This window comes from Mugil cephalus, chromosome 22 (assembly GCF_022458985.1).
Source record: "Mugil cephalus isolate CIBA_MC_2020 chromosome 22, CIBA_Mcephalus_1.1, whole genome shotgun sequence".
NCBI classification, from domain to species: Eukaryota; Metazoa; Chordata; class Actinopteri; order Mugiliformes; family Mugilidae; genus Mugil; species Mugil cephalus.
Window position 1 is genome coordinate 11,347,706 of NC_061791.1, and position 18,692 is coordinate 11,366,397.

Consider the following 18,692-nt stretch of genomic DNA (forward strand, 5'->3'; position numbering starts at 1 on the left):
TAATTATAAATGCAAGGCTTGCTATAGGGAGCTGAACTCTTCACACCTTTCAAAGCCACAAAATTGGATGGTTTTGTGGTCGTGCAGCTGCCGCTCCACGCTAATGCAAGGCGGTGTCATATGAAAAATATTCCTCTCCCCAAACCACAGGGCTGGTCATTAATGAAACGCAGGCCGTGCAGTGAGGTCATGCAGAGTCTAGATTTCAGCAGCCACACTTAAAAACCGCTCAGAGAGAATAGAGAAACATGAACACAAATCAGATCCCAGCTCCAAGGACGGGGAAAATAAATAAATAGAGAAAGGCACTGGCCCCTCTCACATTTTCCCCCAGCGCTCTGCAAACAACCGTCAACTGCAGCTCAGAAACAGCTCACAATGAGAGCAGACTAAACAATCTGGTCCCGGCCAAGGAAAATGCTAAGCAACTCTGCACACAGGATGTCTCACCCTAATTGCCAACTATCAAATCTCACAATGGAATCTATCCATTTGGCAAAATCTTCACAGCAAACTTGGCAATATACCTTTGCTTTTAAAAGTGTCAACTTTTGTGATGAGAAAGAAGGATGAATAAAGATGGGGAAACACAGTTTCATTTCTATCTCGGATTTGCTGGGGTTTGCTGAGCTTACAGGAAAACTAGTAATAATGTGTGCTGAAAGGGGGGAAAAACTTTTATTAGATGAAGGTGCTAGGGGTCTTGTAAACGAGTGATTAAAATCCTCAGCATTAAGATAAACAGACTAAATGGGTCCCCGAAGACGCGAGTGCGCAGGAAGGAGCGAGCACAAGGGCAAGCCCGAGTCAGCAAGGGGAGACCGACGGGCTGTGTACCGGAGGTGGGCATGGGAGCGTAACTGGAACCCTGAGACCTGTATAAGAAACAGGGTTACCAGCAGGGACAGGGCTCTAAACAGGAAACTAATGGGACAGTCTCCACCATCCACCATGTGGCATTGTATTTTCCAGCCAGTCAAAGCCGCGCTCGCAGAGACCCCATGACTTCAAACGGCCAAAATAGCAGCACATTCATGAAACAGAACAGAACTACTGGGAATTAAAGAAGGCAGGGAAAAAAAGAAAACACACACACACACACACACAAAAAGGTAGCAGGCCTCGACAGCAGATGGTAAAATTAACATTTCAACAGTTCCTTCCTTTCATGTAGGTCTCGGCAGAACTTTTTCTTTTCTGAAAAAAAGGAAAGAAAAAAAAAGAAAGAGGGGCTTGGGTTTTTGGTAAGATATAGTGGTGTAGAAGGCATCTGGAAAAGGGGAAGAGGAATATTGGCTTATTGCTCCTGATGGTCCACCTCTATGAAAAATTAAATAGGTCTGTTTTGCAGGTTTCCCCTCTCTAGAGTGCCCTAAGCTGTGTTATGGAAACATCATCTCGGTAATTTATACGCCAAAGAACACCTGGTGATGAAAGAAAATAAACTATTCCTCCCTTTCTTTCTCCATTTAAAACCCAACACTTTGACTTTGTGCTCTCGCCCTTTGATGTTCCTTTTTTCCACCTTTTTAATGTCCATCCATTTGGCTAATTCCACAAGAAGTTGGCATCCATTGTAGAGTTAAGTCGTTCACAAAATGCTTGTCAGATTTCATTTTTGAAGTCTTGATAGACACTTCAAAAGGTGCTGTAGAGATGTTATCGTGGAGAGACGGGAAGACTGAGGCATCTCTAATAAAGACCCAAACAATGGACAGCCTCTCTCATTTCCAACCCTGTCCAATGGAGCGTCTCAGTAGTACCCATTAATTTGGACACAGTTCTGGCTAAATTACATGTGTTCCACCTCTGTGACATTTTAAATGCAATTAAAAGCTGGTTATGGAAGTGTGCACGGACTTCCCTGTGATGAAGGGAAATCACTGACGTGATTAACATGCAAACGAGCTCATGCTGGCAGACTAGATTGGGGTTTGAAAACCTCAATTACTTTTGTGTGATTATCTATTTACCAGTACACAGATTTTCATTTCTCATCTCCAGCCGGGTTCCCAATGCACGCGCCTCAATTACACACTGCACACCTTTATTTATGATGCGCACAATGCTGAAATACAAGCTAGTCTAGTTATTTTTCCACTGTGATATATTGCTTCTTTACAGGCTGCTCATGAGGCACGACCACCGGACCAGCGCTTCCTAATGCTGAACCATTTGCTTTGTGAGCACTTAATATGATCTTGACCCCCACCGCCCTGCACACCCCCAATCCATCCATCCAACCCCTATTTAAACTCGGTTTAACCCCCCTCCCCGTTAGACAACAGCAAGACTAATGGACACACTGAGGCCATTTGTCCCTTTCACATAAATTTTATGCTTTAATACATTACTCCAGCTGAAAAATACTACAAAAGCCCTTTAAAAAGTCTGCCTGCTAGTTAATGTGTGTTTAATATCTGGAGACTAATTGCAGGTGAATCTCCAAGTATATCAGGAGGTCATTAAGACGGATGTGCGGATTGAAATGAGCTAAAGAAATAACAATTTCAGCAATAATTAATTTAAGCAGCTAAGAATGACAGAATTTCTTCCATTTACGATATTTTTATGACAAACGTTTTTTTTTTTTTTTTTTTAAAAGAAGTCTTGAGCATCAAACAAAAACACTCCAAAGCAAAAGTTAATGAACTACTATGCAGTAACTGTGCCACTGTGTATTTGCATTTCAACTACTTTATTTGAGAGGGGATATTAAAAAAATATATATATATATATGTATATATAAAAAATATAGTGCCAGATTTTTATTGTTTGTCAGTGTTCTTGCTTCTCGGTGCCCAGGGACAGGAAGAGAAAAGGAAGACGCGCGTATCTGTGGCACAGCCAGGCTTTTCACATTGTGCCAAGCATACATAAAACATGCCCTGTTGCTTCAGCTGGAGCAAAAAGGAAAACAGTGCCATCAAGTGAAATTTCTGAGGATTCCTCAAACACCTTAGCAGACAGATCTATCACGTCATCACACTAAAGGCAGCAGAAGAATCTGGTCTCTATTGGCATACTTGAATTAATGGAATTTTAGAGACAAAGACTGTCACTGTTAACCAATTAAAAATGCTTTTTTTTCTATCCATACATACATGTGTTTTTTTTAGGATTAATAATCTTTAAATCTATATTCTGGATGGAAACATTTGCTCTAGCAGCAAGAGAAGACAAGGAATAAACAAGGTGCTTTGTGGGCTTCATGTTCAGAATCCTGTTTGAGGTACCTCAGGAACAAAGGGAATCATTATTACTATTTGAGCTCCAGGACGTGGCTACAGCGATGGTATAAGGTTGCTAGAACAGGTTGGGGGGAGAAAAAAAAAAGAAGCAGTGGATACAGCATATTGAGCAAGTGAAACTGGTGGTGACGGCTAGAATCATGAGTGAGAGAGAATAAAAGAGAAAGAGAGAGGGAGAGCTTAGATAATAGTAGATAATGGACAATTAACTCAGGCTAGTAGTGCTTGCTGCAGTGAATAGCAGCTTCTGGTGCAGCAAGTCCCCGATCACCACTCAGCCATAATCACATTGGGAATACAGGCGATATCAAGCTCTAGGCTACTGGGCCTCAGAGGTGTACACGCTGCATTAGCAATCTCTACAATGCCTTCAAACAATGCTTGATACCAACAAAGTGTCCCAAAGTGCAAACGCAAGCACTCTGCTGATGGGAAGTGTGCGGTGCCATAACCTTGTCCATTGTTTCACGTCCTTTCACCATCAAAATAAACCCAGGAGCTGTAAATCCATTTTTAAAAAAGTGACATACTGCCAATCCTGCGTGCCCACATAGAAATTAGCATAATTAAACCTATATAAAAGCTAATTGCATATATAAATGAGGGAATGTCACCACTGTGCATCTCAGAAACAATGCGTGCGTTCGTATCAGGGGCCCCAGAAATGTTTTAACTGCCCACCCAGCTCCCCCACCACCAGCCCCCTTCAAGCTCCATCTAAATCTATTGATCTGTGAAACACAGGGACCCAGGGGAGGCAATTCACTTAATATCATACATCTAATGATGAGATGAATAACGATTATACCATTTGGTAATTAAACGTCTTACAAACCATTTAACTGACTGCGCGTCAGGAGGGGTTGCTGGAGGTCGTAACGATTGTTTTTCATTTTTTGCTCGGCGCGTAAGCAGGAGACACGCGCAGGAGGTACGACTGGGGGTTGGTGGTGATGGTAGAAAACAGTGCATAACACAATGGTGAAAACACACTAATGGTTGTTAGCAGCTCTGGCACTAATCTCTAATGCTGTCAAGTCTCTGAAAGGAAAACAGAATGGCGAGGGCAAAGGAAATGGAGAACATTTTTAAAAGAGGATTTTTTTATATTTAGAAATCTCATTAGCATGCTGGTGTGGTTTATTGGTGAACTGTAAATATATCAAGGCAGGCTTTATGTACAGACACCTTGCCTGTTTGAGTCTGATCCACACAAAGGTGTGTTAAACACATGCTCTGAGAGCCAATTTACTGTCAACATCCGCAACCCTAATCCCTACTTACAGCCAATAATTACCCAACGCTGCCATGTCAGTGTGTTCTTGTACGGATAGGCGATTCTTTTTTTTTAAAAAAATAAAAATGCAATGTATACAGTAAATACAGGCATGAAGTGAGAGTCAAATAAAGAACTGAAAGGTTTCAGAGGTTACAAAACATACATAAAAAGGTCCAATCATCTTTGGAGAACTGGCCTTTATTCTCGCAGGGCTAACACTCCCTGTTGGCGCCGGTGCATTCACATAGCATTTAATGACCGGGATCTCCCTGTGTGTCGTGCTCCTGGTTCTTTATTGAATGATAGCTAGTAAACATTGTCATTCCAAAGAGAGACAGGATTAAAGCCTGCTTTGCCCATTGAGAGGAACAGTACGCGAAAAGAGAACGGGAACAATAGCCAAATGGAGGACGGTATCACAAGGTGTCCAATGTCTGCTGTGATGAATATGCGGGAGATTATAACCCATTCCATCATTTCCATAATGTAAAAACTCTTTTTCTTCTTTCCCCCCGCCGACTATTCACTAAATAAATGAGAAAACTATCACCCGCGCCGAAATATTTGACAAAAGGCAGAAGGGAGCGAGTTTTGAATGACCCCCGTGCCTTTGACAATGCAGCCGCTCTCCGGACACATTCGGAAGCAGCGGAGTGACTAAGACCTGGTAGAGTATTTATCATTGGGCACAATGCAAATGTATTACCATGTCACCTATACCACTTTGCGGCACAGAATGGAACTACAGTGAATACAAGAGAGTTTTATATAATGCCAGGTGGAAATATGAACGCGCAGTTCTTTTGATGTGTGGCTTTACTGCCTCGCTGGCACTCTAAACTGAAGGATCATTCAGTGGACACTGGTTGAACACCCTACAGCCACAAAGAGTCAGGCTTTCGAATTTAACCAATATGCTAACTAACCTAGCTAATCGGTTCTTTTCAGCAAAAATAAGTTCCAAAAAGAAAAGAATAATTGCAAAGTTTAGAATAAAGAGAATAAAAGGATCTGAAGATTACTTTTGGTTGAGTGTAATATGCGTTCTTCGCATTACACTATATACTCACATTGAGGTTCGTACCGGCCATGTAAGCGACCACACGATTTGAGATCTTTGAGTTCGACTGTTACTTTTCTAGAGAGCTCCTCAAAAAACATTAAACTTGCGAAATTCCTGAGCCATAGAAAATATCTGCTCACACCTCAACATCACTGACATCTTTTCAGCCATTCGCTCGGTGTGTGTGTGTGTGTCACTTTGTGTGTGTGTGTGTGTGTGTGTGTGTGTAAGAAAAGGAGAGAACGCCTCTGAGAGGTTAGAGGCATGGGTGTGTGTGCTAGATCACCGCAGCCTATTCCAAAGATTTCTCCCCATGGTAACCTAGTTTATTTACTTTATCTACAATATAATGCTTCAGTGAGCATTAGCAACTTTGAGACACAAGTTTCAATCAGCCATCTTGTGGCGCTGCGTACGAACCCGTGCGTGTGCTCAGTCAGGTGCAGAAAAAAGATGAACCTCACCAGCACAAAAGACAGCGTGGCTTTAGACCGAAAGACTGACAAAGAGGTCCCAAAATAAAACAAAATAAAAGCGGACAGCAGAAAAGGGAGGTAGAAGGGGAAACAAAAGAACGGTAGAAAAGGAGAATCAGGGAAGAAAGCCAGAAATAATAAACTGCACAGGACAGCGGGAAGAAACACTCAGGGGTAAAGGTAGAGGTGGATTAAAAAAAAAAAAAAAGACAGAAGCTAAATAAAAAGCGATATTGTGCTGAAAGACGGGGAGAAAGAGCGAGTCAGACAGACAAAGGGAATGACGGAAAGAGTGAAAGAATGGGTGAGAGGAAGAGAAAAAGAAAAGGAAGGGAGTCAAGATGTTCTCCCTGGGTAGAGTTGAACAGGTCTTGTCCAATAAACACAGGTGAGCAGCTCGACAGGCCAGGACCACCAAGCTGACTGACAGCTGAGAGCTCTCACTGACCGCCAGCTTTATGTTACATGACACGAGGAGTGCAACTCAACTGACAACGAGACTGCACCTCTCACGGTGTTGGAGGGAGAGGGTGAAAAGCACCCGTACGCGCTGTTTAAAACAGCATCCACGCACCGTGGCCACAAAGTTGCAAAAATATCCACTCTCTTGCACGCCCAGACAGGAGGAAAGCCGTGCCATTTTCCTTCACAGGTGAGCAGAAGAAGGAAACACCCCGGCGCTTCAGTTACTTAGTGGGAGAAAGTGAGGAGTCGCAGGGTGGGTGGGTGGGTGGGTGGGTGGGGGTGCGGGATGTGTGCTGTGTGCCGACTGAATCTTTTCCACATGACGGGCCTCGGGCTGTTTTTGTCAACTGCACTCTTGAGCAGCAAGGAGTCAGGTAGTGTGACCACATGATTGCCCAAGAGGCACTGCGAGAGAGTGAGAGAGGGAGAAATGGGGAGAGAGAGCCAGGGAGAGGGGTGAAGGATCGGGGGCCGGGGACAGGACCGATGCAACACGCATGATGAGGTGTAATCACAAACCCCATTCAGAGTGCAGTGGAGTTTGTCAACATACACACATTCACATTCCACTGTCTGTCAGCTCTATGACCCAAATCGAGCATGCTGTGTGGGTACCCCCCCACCACCACCACCACCACCCCTTTCACACACACACACACACACAAATACTTTCTACCCATTTCGCCTCCAACCAGGTAGTAACAGTTGCACTGTCTAGGCTTGTGGTTTGTGGCGAGGAAGTCAGATTCCAAGCTCTTGTAGGATTTTTCTGCCGCCTGTATCCCTTTTCAAACTGCGATCAAATGATCATTATGAACAAAGGACTTGGCGCGTTGCCTCTGGAGTAAAAGCTTTTTCAGTGGCTGTGACCGTGCGGTTTAAACTTTTACTTTAAGAGACAGAAAAGGCGTGCAACGGCGGAAAGAAGGCCCCGTCTCATAGAAAAATCTTAGCAAGACTAATGCGTAGACAGTAAAACTCATTTTTTTATAATAACAAAACTATTTTCAGAAGTGTAGTTTTGGCACAGTTTTATAATTGAAACTTAATGGGCAAAGCAATATAATCCGTGCAAAACAATTTGGATGCTGTTGTAATTATATTTAAATAAGCAAGAAGCTAAATCTAATTATATGCAACAGAACAACCAATATAATTAACATTTATACAAAGCAACTTTTCATTAGTTAAACAAGTCTTACGTCACCACATGAGGCCAAAATCCTTCAATTTCCTCTGATAATGTATAAAAACATTGTTTCCTAGATACCAGTTTCTGTGGATAAAATGCTGCAGGTGACAATATTAACATTGAGTCTGTGTTTTAGTAAAAAATATATAAAGAATTCAGCATCAGCTTCTTGACAACTGAGGGTATTTCTGTAATACAGTGGCCAGACCTTAAGATAAACATAATTCATCAGCAGGTTAAAATACTGTACATTTAGTTTATGTCGCAGTGACGATATTCCTATAAAACACTGCTGCGGAGGGATAACATAAACTTTGGACTCCGTGTGCAGGCTGAAAAATGAGGCTGCGTGACAGTTTGGTGATAACACACGAGTTCAATCTGTCAAGACAATCAGCATTTGGACCTTGGGAGAAGAATGCGCGGCTGTGTGCGACCGATTCACCGGACGCGATCACCTGCGAGCGAAGCCACTCGTAATTCTTCCCACCTGAAATAAGGAGTTCAAACCAGTGTCAGGCCTCTCTGATGTCATGCCTGCCTCAGGTTGGGTTTCACAATAATCTCAGGCTCTTGGAGAGATGCCATTGAGCCCGGCTTCCGCACCCAAGATTTTTCCCAATTAAATTGCAGGGAAAGAATAACACGTGAAACTCTAGATGTCTGCTCGTTTTTGGTGGAAATTAAGCTAGTGCATGCAATATTTGCAATCACTCATTTCCAGAGTATCAGTCATCTCTAATATGAGGTGAACACGTACAGAAATATTGGAAGGGCCCCAAAGTATGCAGAGGCCACATTTGCTTAGGGTAAATGAACCTTTTTCACTTATTACAGTCTGAAAAAAAAAATACATATTCTGCTGCAAAACAGCAGAAGATTTGACACTTTAAAGACACTGAAGGAGAGAGGAACACCACAGGCAGCCATGAGGATCAATAGGCTCATTGAGACTCTTTATCTTCTTCTTAAGTAATGATGGCAATACTGATTCAGAGCCTCCTCACCTCCCCTCTTTCTAATTTCATTCTCATGGCAACAGTGCACTCTGGACAAACACTCTCCGCGCAATTTCTTTTCTTCACTCCTCACCGTCTACCCCACATCTTGTTTTTCTACTCTGACCCTTGAGTCATTCCTCTTTCACATAAGATGTGAGCAAGATAAATATCTAAAACGGTCATACCGAACGTAGAATTTAGTCCATTGGTTCTAAACTAAAAAGAAGAAAAACTGATATAAATACCAGTGGAGAAAAAAATACTTCTTTTTGAAAATGTTGTCAAGTACACTTCTGGAACTTGTAATCGCCAAGATCAACAAATGACAGGATGTCATCGGTGCATCCACTTTGGCTCCAATTTACTCACAGCACGACGCTATACGACCACAAATTGAAATTCATTAAGTCAAAATCTGAAAACTTGGGGAACTTCCAAAACTTTTCTCCCTTCGTCTTGCCTAAGTGTGAAGACAAAACAGTGGACCATAGAGAGAAGTGTGCATGAAGAACGGCGGCAGATCCTTGAGAGCAAGAGGAAGGGAAAGAAGGGAAAGTAAACCTTTGATGAGTAAGACTTTTTTTGTTAAGCGATGGGGCTTAACTTTAAAATATTCTGGGTGGCAGTGAATGGGGGATTGACCAATGGCCTGATCTCAGCCACACACTGGGGCACTGGGGTTAATGGTGGATAAAGATTAGGGGAGAAAAAAAAAGAAAAAGAGGGGGTTGCTTTGCCTGATCTCCATCCACCCCCACACTCCACCCTGCAGTTTTCACCTTCTCCAGCCAATCCTAAATCAGCTAGACAATGGAGGCCGCCAATGGGGAATGATCCAAGTCCCTTTGATTTCTGCCTCTACCCCCTCGACTGCTCTGAGTGCCCAGGGTAAAGACCCGTGGAGGTTCCTCCTGTTTGCCCACTCACAGGGACGACAGTTAGCAGGCTCAGAGAAACCATTTGAGGATTGGAAATGGAATGACAAGAGGTCTCTGATCTATGACAAGAAATCAATTTCAAACTGGAAATACGAGCAGAGGGCTGTTCAGTCTGGACCACAGCTTCTTTAAGACAGCCAAAGATATGCTTAATTGCTGTAGATTTTTTAAATATATATATAAATATGTCTACAGTGGAAGCACGGCTTGTAGCGTTGGGGCAATTACACTTTTTGCAATGATTAGAAGGACTTTTTTAGGCCAGCAGATATGCAGTAAGAGTTCATCTTTGAAGATTTAACTGAATACTAGACAAATTAAGAACTAATATTTAAATCTCTTTTAGGTGGAAAAGGAAATATGGACTCTGCTTCACTCTGGAAAGACAGCACTGTTGGCAAGGTGGTTCAACGACCAAGTTGAGCATCTTGTTTTTCTATCTTTAACTCGAGGGTGCTACTTTATGATGGAATCTTAAGATGAACAGATCCTTTCCTTTAAGTTTGGGGTATATAGATTAAAAGTAAACAATTCTCATCAAATCATTCACCCCATTCTCTCCACCAAAAGGCTCTCACAATAAGTGCAAAATTTAGTATATACACTCATAATCAATACTTAACAGGGCATGCAAATGTGTGTATGCATGTGCACTCATGTAGTGTGGATGCATGAGTATATTCATGTGTATATATGAGAGACTCAGTCAACAAAATGACCACCATTAGTCATGTTGGAGATATAATCGGTGACTCATCTTATGTGACCCGAGAATCTTCACCTTCATTTGTGGACTGACCTGCTGACAAACACCATCTTTTATCATTAGCTTGGGAAGAGGTGAGCGCTCTCTTTGATGTGGTGATCAAGATCTGCAGTAGTTGAATAATAGATGGTATCACCTATAATTTTAGTGTTCATTCGTGAATATTCAGCAACATATATGCTTAAGCAATTAAAAATAGCTGCACTGGTATCTGAAATTAGCTATGATTAAATGCCAACAACTTTTCAAAATAATGGCTTTTACTTTATTACGCAAGAAGGTATTAACACATTTTTTTCCTGTTCTCTCAGTCACCTAATGAATTAGCCAATAGAAATCTGCATCAACACTTCAGCCTTTTTATTTTTTTATAAGGACTCGATAATACCAAAATCCTTCAACCAAACAATGAATACCCACAAGAAAATGCTGATAAGTAGACTTTTCTCGTATCTCGTATCAGCTCTGCTGTTTTGTCATTTCATCACCCAGGTCTGTGTTTCTCTAAAGCCGTACCCCATCAACAGTTATGACTGATACGGATCATTACAGTAGACACATTAGTGTGGGACAAAACACAACACCTGGCATGCAAGGACAGCGAAAACTGGCTTCACTTACCACTTTTGCACTTTACAGTGTGTGACGTCTGTTTTCTTCTACGGGCGCAGAGAGGGCATATTTCATCCTAAAAATAATGAAAAATAAAACAGTAAATTTCTGGCCTAAAATATGAGTGGAACATTGAATAAAGCTGCTTTTGCCATTCTACTGTGTCACTGGCTTTGAGTTATACATAACATAACCTTATTTAATCCTTTTCAGTTCTGCTACAAATATCAATTGAGACATCAACAAAATAAAAAATAAAAAAAATGAAATCCAAGCTTGCCCACATTTGTCAGCCACAGTGCATATCATAACTTCTAAGTTAGAGTAGATTGAAAATCCTTGGGGTGTGAAAACCAAACAGGCACAACTGAAAGGTTGCCCAGTGGAGGGGGAATTCTATCAAGGTGGACAAGATGAAGATTTGTTACATTTGAAGAGGAATGGGAACCCCTTGACCTCCACTAGCCGCTGTACAGCTAATAACACTGTAACAAAGAGTTGCCGACTTGACAAACCGTTTTTGCTTTATTGTATTCAAACAAAAAGGAACACTTAGAGAGATTCACCTGAAAGCCGAACGGACTTTAAAATACACTGAACTCTATGTCCGCGTTCATTTTACTGCAGATACACAATGCTTATCTTTCTCAAGGATTATTTGACAGATGGACATGAAGGGGCCATGTTCAAATACTCACCCTAAGGGAGAGAACTTGCTGTTTCTGTCTGTCACAGTAGGGGTAGAAGTCCAGCGATGTCAGCTCTCTGAGATAAGAGAAAACAAAAGTATACCATTAGTCCAAGTCTGCTTCATGACACACTGAGCTCTTTTTAAGGTACAATCACTGCTGGTGCAAACAAGTGTGGGCTAGATAGTCTTGCATAACTATTTTCTTTACAGTTTGTGGGTGAAAGCTATAAACTTTGTAACAACAAAGTGCACCTGGATTTTTCTGTGAAGCCTGACAGCATGTGTGTGTGTGTGTGTGTGGGTGTGTGTGTGTGTGTGTGTGCGTTAAGTGCATGCACCAACAGGCAATGTACAGTACAAGCACAACAATCACCTCCTTTTTAAGCACACACTGCTCACTCGCTCTAAAGTTAAAAGGTGCAGTGCCTGGAAGGCTCGAGCTCTCAACGCCAAGTAAATCTCACTGTTAACCTGACACGATTGATTTCTCATGTACCTCCCTTCAGTCTGTCTGCATCTAAATACACGTGCTATGGTATCCATATAATTTAAAGGCCATTAGTATTGATGATTTTTTTGTGTTAATCAAGTGCAGCAGGAGTGTACAATACCACAACTACAGCCGCTGATTGTTCCGGACGTTTTTACTACACATGCATCACATTTAAAGCATTAGGGGAGGGGGTAAATTAAGTGGCCAGGAGCATGGTGGAGGCCAATTTCTACTGCTGGGGGCGGAAGGTCACAAAATGGCCTGGATGTTGCTCTCGGAGATGTTTTTTTTTTTTTTATCTTTCTCTTTTATTCTCACAGAATTCCAATGACCCCTACAGGCAACCAGTGACTGCTGAATCCTAAGGAATGTGCTCTCTGAACTGTACAAAAAGCCCTCAGCTCAAAGAGCACAGCTGAAAAGAAAACATGCCAACTGCTATAATTTTTCACTGTTTTGAGTTTGTGGAAAATGTTGCACAGATTGCTGAACAACATTTATTCAGAGAGGGGTAAGAGGACTTTAGGTCGGGGTGGGCACCAGTCATATTAACCAGACATATTAGGAAAAAAAAAAAAGAAAACATGAAAAGGATTCTGAATCAACTAGCTGATGTGATTACGTTATAAAAATGTGCTGCGCACATGTTGATGCTAAACCTTTGAGAACTAACTAAATATTTCAGTGAAGTACAGAATATTTTTCAGTATAATTAAGATTATTATGATTTCTAATTAATACCACTTTTCTCAAATTATTTGCTTCTGTGCAGACTTCAACATTACCACAACTCTGCACTGTGCAGATGTCATATTTTATTCAATGGAAAAGCATTTGGAATACTATTAGTCTGTATGACCTCCAATTCGCGGGGATTTACAAATACCACACATGTCTTTATGCCAAATATAAAACCATCTGTAAATTCTATCAACTTATAAATATGGCAAAGGCATTCAAGCATTCATGAAGGCCTAATAATGCTATAGGCTGATATTTACATAGAGCACTCGCGCACTAAGTCAAGATAAACTATTTAAGACCCGCACCACAAATACCTCCACGCTGCAGAAAAAGGAGGGTCCTGCAATGAAAGGGGACATTATGCTAACAAGTCAGATTACTGTACACAATAACTTTATCTTAAAAGTAAATACCATCCTTGGTGTTGGAAAGGGGTGGGGGCGATATGGAAAGTGACTGGCAATATTTCTGTGGGGACCAAACGCTCCTTATCAGTGTTAGTCAAGCAATTCAGGCCTGCCTGAAGAAAGATGAGTCTTCAAACTCATTCTATTCATGGTCAGACGTGTAATTACCCTCAGCTCACAGTCTAGACGTAACCGCTTTCACAGTATTTAAGACCCCCTATGCAACGTAGGGACGCCGGCTGCTACCACCGAGCCCTGCACGTTAAATCTGTGGGCAGATAAATTAGCGAAGAATGCAATAAAATAGACACAATGAGAGGAACTTTATCCTCCCCGCTGCTAAATGAGATTTCTTTGAAATGCAGATCAGTGGCTCTAGATTAGTGAATTTTAGCTGCTGTCAACATCATAACAAAATACAAATGCGATTGTTCACTGGTGCCTTATCTACTTGCTTCCATCTGCTGGCTGGTTATTTACTCCCCCCTGATTTACTATGCAGATCTAAATAAGTCGCATCAAAAGGAGGGCTTACTGCACAATGCCTTCTTAAGCTTCTACATCAAGGTATTTGAAAAACCGGTAGTCACATGAAAAGGCTGCCCATCAAAGGCACATCTCTAATGAACTCTCCCATATCAGAGGGGGCTTGTGGGGCCTGGCTTTAATGCCTTCTGTGTGGTGAGAGAGGAGCAGAACTACAAATCAGACCTGCCAAGCTACGGCAGAAAGGGGAGGTGGAGGACAGAGAGGGGGAGTAAAGACAGGAGACGGGAGAAGGAGGAGGAGGAAGGCCGCAGTTATCAGATGAGCTTAACTCAGCACAAGGACTAGTCCTAGGTCTTTCCATCCATCCATCCATCCATCCATCCATCCATCCATCCATCCATCCAACACTTAAGTCTAGGCTGAGGAATGGGGCTCATGAAAAAACTTCAGCGATACTAGATTAGACCAAGTTGCAATGGATTAAATGCTTCTTGGCCTCTGGTTAGTTATTCTGGACAAGCAGAAAAGAAATTCAGCTTTGAGTGAAAAACTCCAAAGTTAGTCTAGATGCAAAGTCTTTAATCTTTATGCAACTCTAATGAAAGGAACGTATGTGACAGATCCATCCAGGAATCAGAAAGAGAGGTAGACTGCAGGAAAGACAACCCGCTCTCCCCCTTCTCATTCTTCCCATGTCTCCAAACAGCTTTGGTAATCTCAAACAGAGCTTTTGCATTACACTCCTGCAATAACCTTTAATTTCATGGTGTATTTGTTGCATTCAGCACACAGGCCGGATTACAACCGACAATCTTCAGACTTATACGGCAAAAATAAACTGCATGGAGAGATCACGATCTGTACCCCTCCTTCCCCGTCACCCAGCATTTCACCCACCCACCATCATCATCACCACCACAGCCACCCTGCTCTGCTGGCCCTTGTGTCTGGATGAAGGGGACACCCCCACCTACAAGCATGCAGTTTACCAGTGAACAATTAGCCCCGGAGCAAGAGCAGGCCCAGTACTGGCACATGTGGTTAAGAGGCGAACGCTGCGGGAGAGCGCCAGATGATGAAGGGGTGAGGATGGGAGGAGGAAGAGGAGGGGGAGAGAGGAGAGGATACTGACAGGGCGAGGGGGTGGGGGGGTGGAAGGAGGCGTGTGGCAGACACGCGTGTGCCAGTTTTTGGCTTCTGGGCATGTCCTTCCCCATTCACTTCCAGATCCTCTTAACAGAGAAGATAATGACATATAATGGGAGAGGGAGTCACCCCTCTCCTAAACTCCAATAAAACTTTGACTCCGATTTTAGGAACCCGTCCAAATTGAGCTGTGACGTGAAGGCACCCAATGGTTGAGTCGCTTTGCTAAAGAACTTCTCGTCCCTCCCCTCGCCCGCCTCGAGCATCTTGCTGCCGCGTAGCATGCCAACTGGGCCCAGTGCCAGTCGCATTTGCAACCACAAGGGACCCTCGTCTTTTTGCCTTGCCTAATGAAATGACAAAACAACAGATTTGCATATGCAGAAACAGGTGTTGTAACAGGTTTGACTCCTCTTGACCCAAGCTGTGTTAAAGAGAGAAAATGTGGAGGAAAAAAAAAAAATAAGTTTATGACCAACAGCTGCCTGAAGGTATTTAGGCTCTGATGGGCACTCAAGTCTGCACCATCTGCCCTGCTCCTTGCCAGAAGTGACAATCCAAATTAAAAACCGCTCATCAACCATCGTAAAAATAAACCATTGTTTTTCTGGCTCCATATGTTGTGAGTGTTTTATTTCATTCTCTGTAAAGTTGCATTGGAGGCTCAGCTTCACGGCCGGCCTATAGCCGTGATCCAGGGAAAATCCAGAGAGCCGCACAGTAGCCTGTAATTACCCTCCCACCAATCTGCTGCCTTCAGACCAAAGACCTGCGTCATCCTACATATTATCCAAGTCCATCCTCTCCGCATTACAGAAGAGAAAACCTAGACGAGCCAGTGTGGTGAAAACACAGTCATTGTTTAGAGTAGGATTAGGGACTGCCATCCAAGAACACGAGCTGGGTGTTCAGATGGTGAAAGAAGATAAAATGCTTTCAACTCGATAACTGCTATTATGGTCATGCAAATTTATATTGCATGCCAGAAATATATATACTGTGGTAGGGAGGAGTGTGTGGCTGAACAAACAACCGAAAGTTAAAGTGAAAATGTCAAATGTCTCCCCTCCACATTTTGACCAAATTATGTCCCGAGTCTAAGGGCTTGACCGGGAACATTGTCCTTTACTAAAAGACACAGCAAGTGTACTACGCCACAGCCTGACCAGTGTAGTCCACGCCGCCGCCCAACCCCCCACTTCCATATTTTCTCTTGTTTTTATTTAGATGAGTGAGACAGAAAGAACAAACCTGAGACAGTCGTGACCCTGCGCGAGTGTTGTAACTTGGTCTAGAGCTATGCCAGCAGAAGGCTGCACCATATGCCCTCAGCCCCGAGCTGGATGCTCTTTCTGCAGCCTAATGTGCCTGTCAAAAACCGTTACTGTCACAAACCCCCCTTCCATGTTTTTTTTCCACTCACAACATGTTTGAAATAAACATTTTTCCCCTTCTTTCTCCGTGTCTCTCTGGGTGAGGAGGAAAGGTCCTTGGAGATGTGAAGTAAACTGCTTTGGTTTCTGAATAGGATGCTATTCAGTAATACAGTCATCTATGGTTGACAGTGCCATGCATTCAACGAACACTAATTGTTTTTGTGAATTATTCATCATGGTTTATAATTGTGAGATATTAATACAGATGGAAATAAATATTTGTTTCAGTTTCTACCTGCATATCGTCAAATATGCATCCCATCCATCAACGACTCTAAAAGACGCGAGAAAGGTCTCAACAAAAGGGTCCTTTAAACAATGCTTGAGGTGGCTGTAGCCTCGCTGGTGTCTCACATGTGGCTTTGACTGTTTACAAGTGACAGGCTGATGGCTGAATGCAGTCTGAGCAACACTGACCTTGCCTTTTACCACCACTGACCTTCTATCTTTAATTCAGGGCAAGACCCTAAAACCAACACATTTTGTTCACACGAGGACACTGTCCATCTGACCGTGACTTGAATAAAAGCTACCATGCCTTCACACCACACTGACCAGCAAGTAAACATGCAATTGTTAACTCAACGAGAAAGGGAAAAAAAAAAAAAAGAGGAGGGGGGGCAAAAAAACACATGCATCGTCTCCAGCTGCTGCTGGTGAATCAGATAGTTTATTGGGTAAACAGGCTGACAGGTCAGCAGGCCGAGCCCATTGCAGCTTAGAGTGTCAACTCAAAGGAACACGACTACAGAGGTAAGCTTGTGAAAAGTATGAATTATTTGACATACTGTGTGCAAAAAATCTAAAGTTTGTTTTATAACTTTGCATTCTCTAGTCTCAAGCGCAGTCATTTGTTTGTGGCTTTTGGAAGCCTTTGAGATGATGACGTAACACATTCGCAAAACAATCTTTGCAGGATGTCTTGACACTTGATTGTTTTGGTCTACACAGCCACGTACACTTCTTAAACTTGGCCACACAAACACGAACACCATCAAAATTAACTACGCACAACTATGAGCCGAGATGAAACAGTCAAGTTGCTGGCTTTCCTCACCCTTACGTGGGCAATCGCCTTTATAATCCACATCCCCTGACCCCACCCTGTACTGCTTTCTCCGGCCAAAGAGTCACAATGTTTCTCCAGTCTAGTCGGGCTTAAGAAGTGACCCAGAGCGTAACTAAAAAAGTCTGAGCTGTCTCAAGACTCTTAGTAACTGGGGCACACAAAACATCATTACCGTGATGTGGATAATTACAGTGCAAAGGGTGGCCTCTTAAGCATGTAATACACTCTTTTATCTTAAGAAGTCAATCTCTCTGAGGCTGACAGCTTGCAGCATATGATCCCGGTAAACAAATACTTTTGCGCGGCACAAAAGTGCCATTAAAGGCCAAAACTGTCAACACAAATTCCACTCTTACTGGGGGAGGGAACCGGGGCGAGAAGGAGGGGGAGAAGGAGAGGAGGGAGGAGGAAAAAAAAAAAAAAAAAAAGGACTTGATCACTTCTGGTTGCTTTAACTTGCATGGAGGTTGTCATGGAAACATTTCTATGAAGTTAACAGGGATAAAACCTGGACGCATGCCCTCTAATTGCCTTTAAGTTTAAGAACAGGGTCAGGTAGATGAAAAGCGGAGCGGTTTTACGTGGACATGTTTAGAAAACTGATGCCAGTGCATCGCTTCCTTGATTTTCTTAACCACTTTCCACCCGTACGAACGCAGCAACACCTCAAGGGCTGAGCGAGCAGTCTGTTTCATTACAGAGGTGCTGGGGGGATGGGTGCAACTCAAAAGCTAATCCAAAAGTGTTTCATTGTCTAAGAACTCAAAACAGAATTCATGTGATCTGTACAAAAAAAAAAATCATTTTACATCCAGCCCACTCCGTCAATTTGAGAAGCGTTTTTTTTTTTTCTTCCTCCCATTCACGAGAAGTTTTTAGAATCACAAAGCAATTTCTACTGCAGCTCTGCTAGAAGCAGCCATTTCCATATCGCAGATAAAATCATGCATCAACCGGTGTTCATCGAGCTGAAAGCGGAATCTTAATTTTGATAAATGATTGAAACGTATGACAGGGTATACACATTAATCCTGTGGAGGACATTCATTTTCCTATTACCATAATGTAGAGCACGACCACCCGATGATGAATGCGGCAATCAAAAAATGGACGCAGAGTGGGGAGAGCCGGGGTAATAAGTGCGCTGCTCCCAACAACGGTCAGTCTTGGAGGG

General features: G+C 42.7%; 1 protein-coding gene across 3 annotated transcripts in view; it reads right to left on the reverse strand.

Annotated features, from left to right (window-relative positions):
- foxp2 (forkhead box P2) overlaps positions 1–18,692 on the reverse strand; it is a 98,337-nt gene that overhangs the window by 77,226 nt on the left and 2,419 nt on the right. For all 3 annotated transcript variants that reach the window (XM_047575311.1, XM_047575308.1, XM_047575312.1), the window contains exons 2-3: positions 11,742–11,808; positions 11,053–11,119 (exon numbers count right to left, since the gene is read on the reverse strand). The gene's annotated coding sequence lies outside the window, so the exon portion shown is untranslated. The remainder of the gene's footprint in view (positions 1–11,052; positions 11,120–11,741; positions 11,809–18,692) is intronic.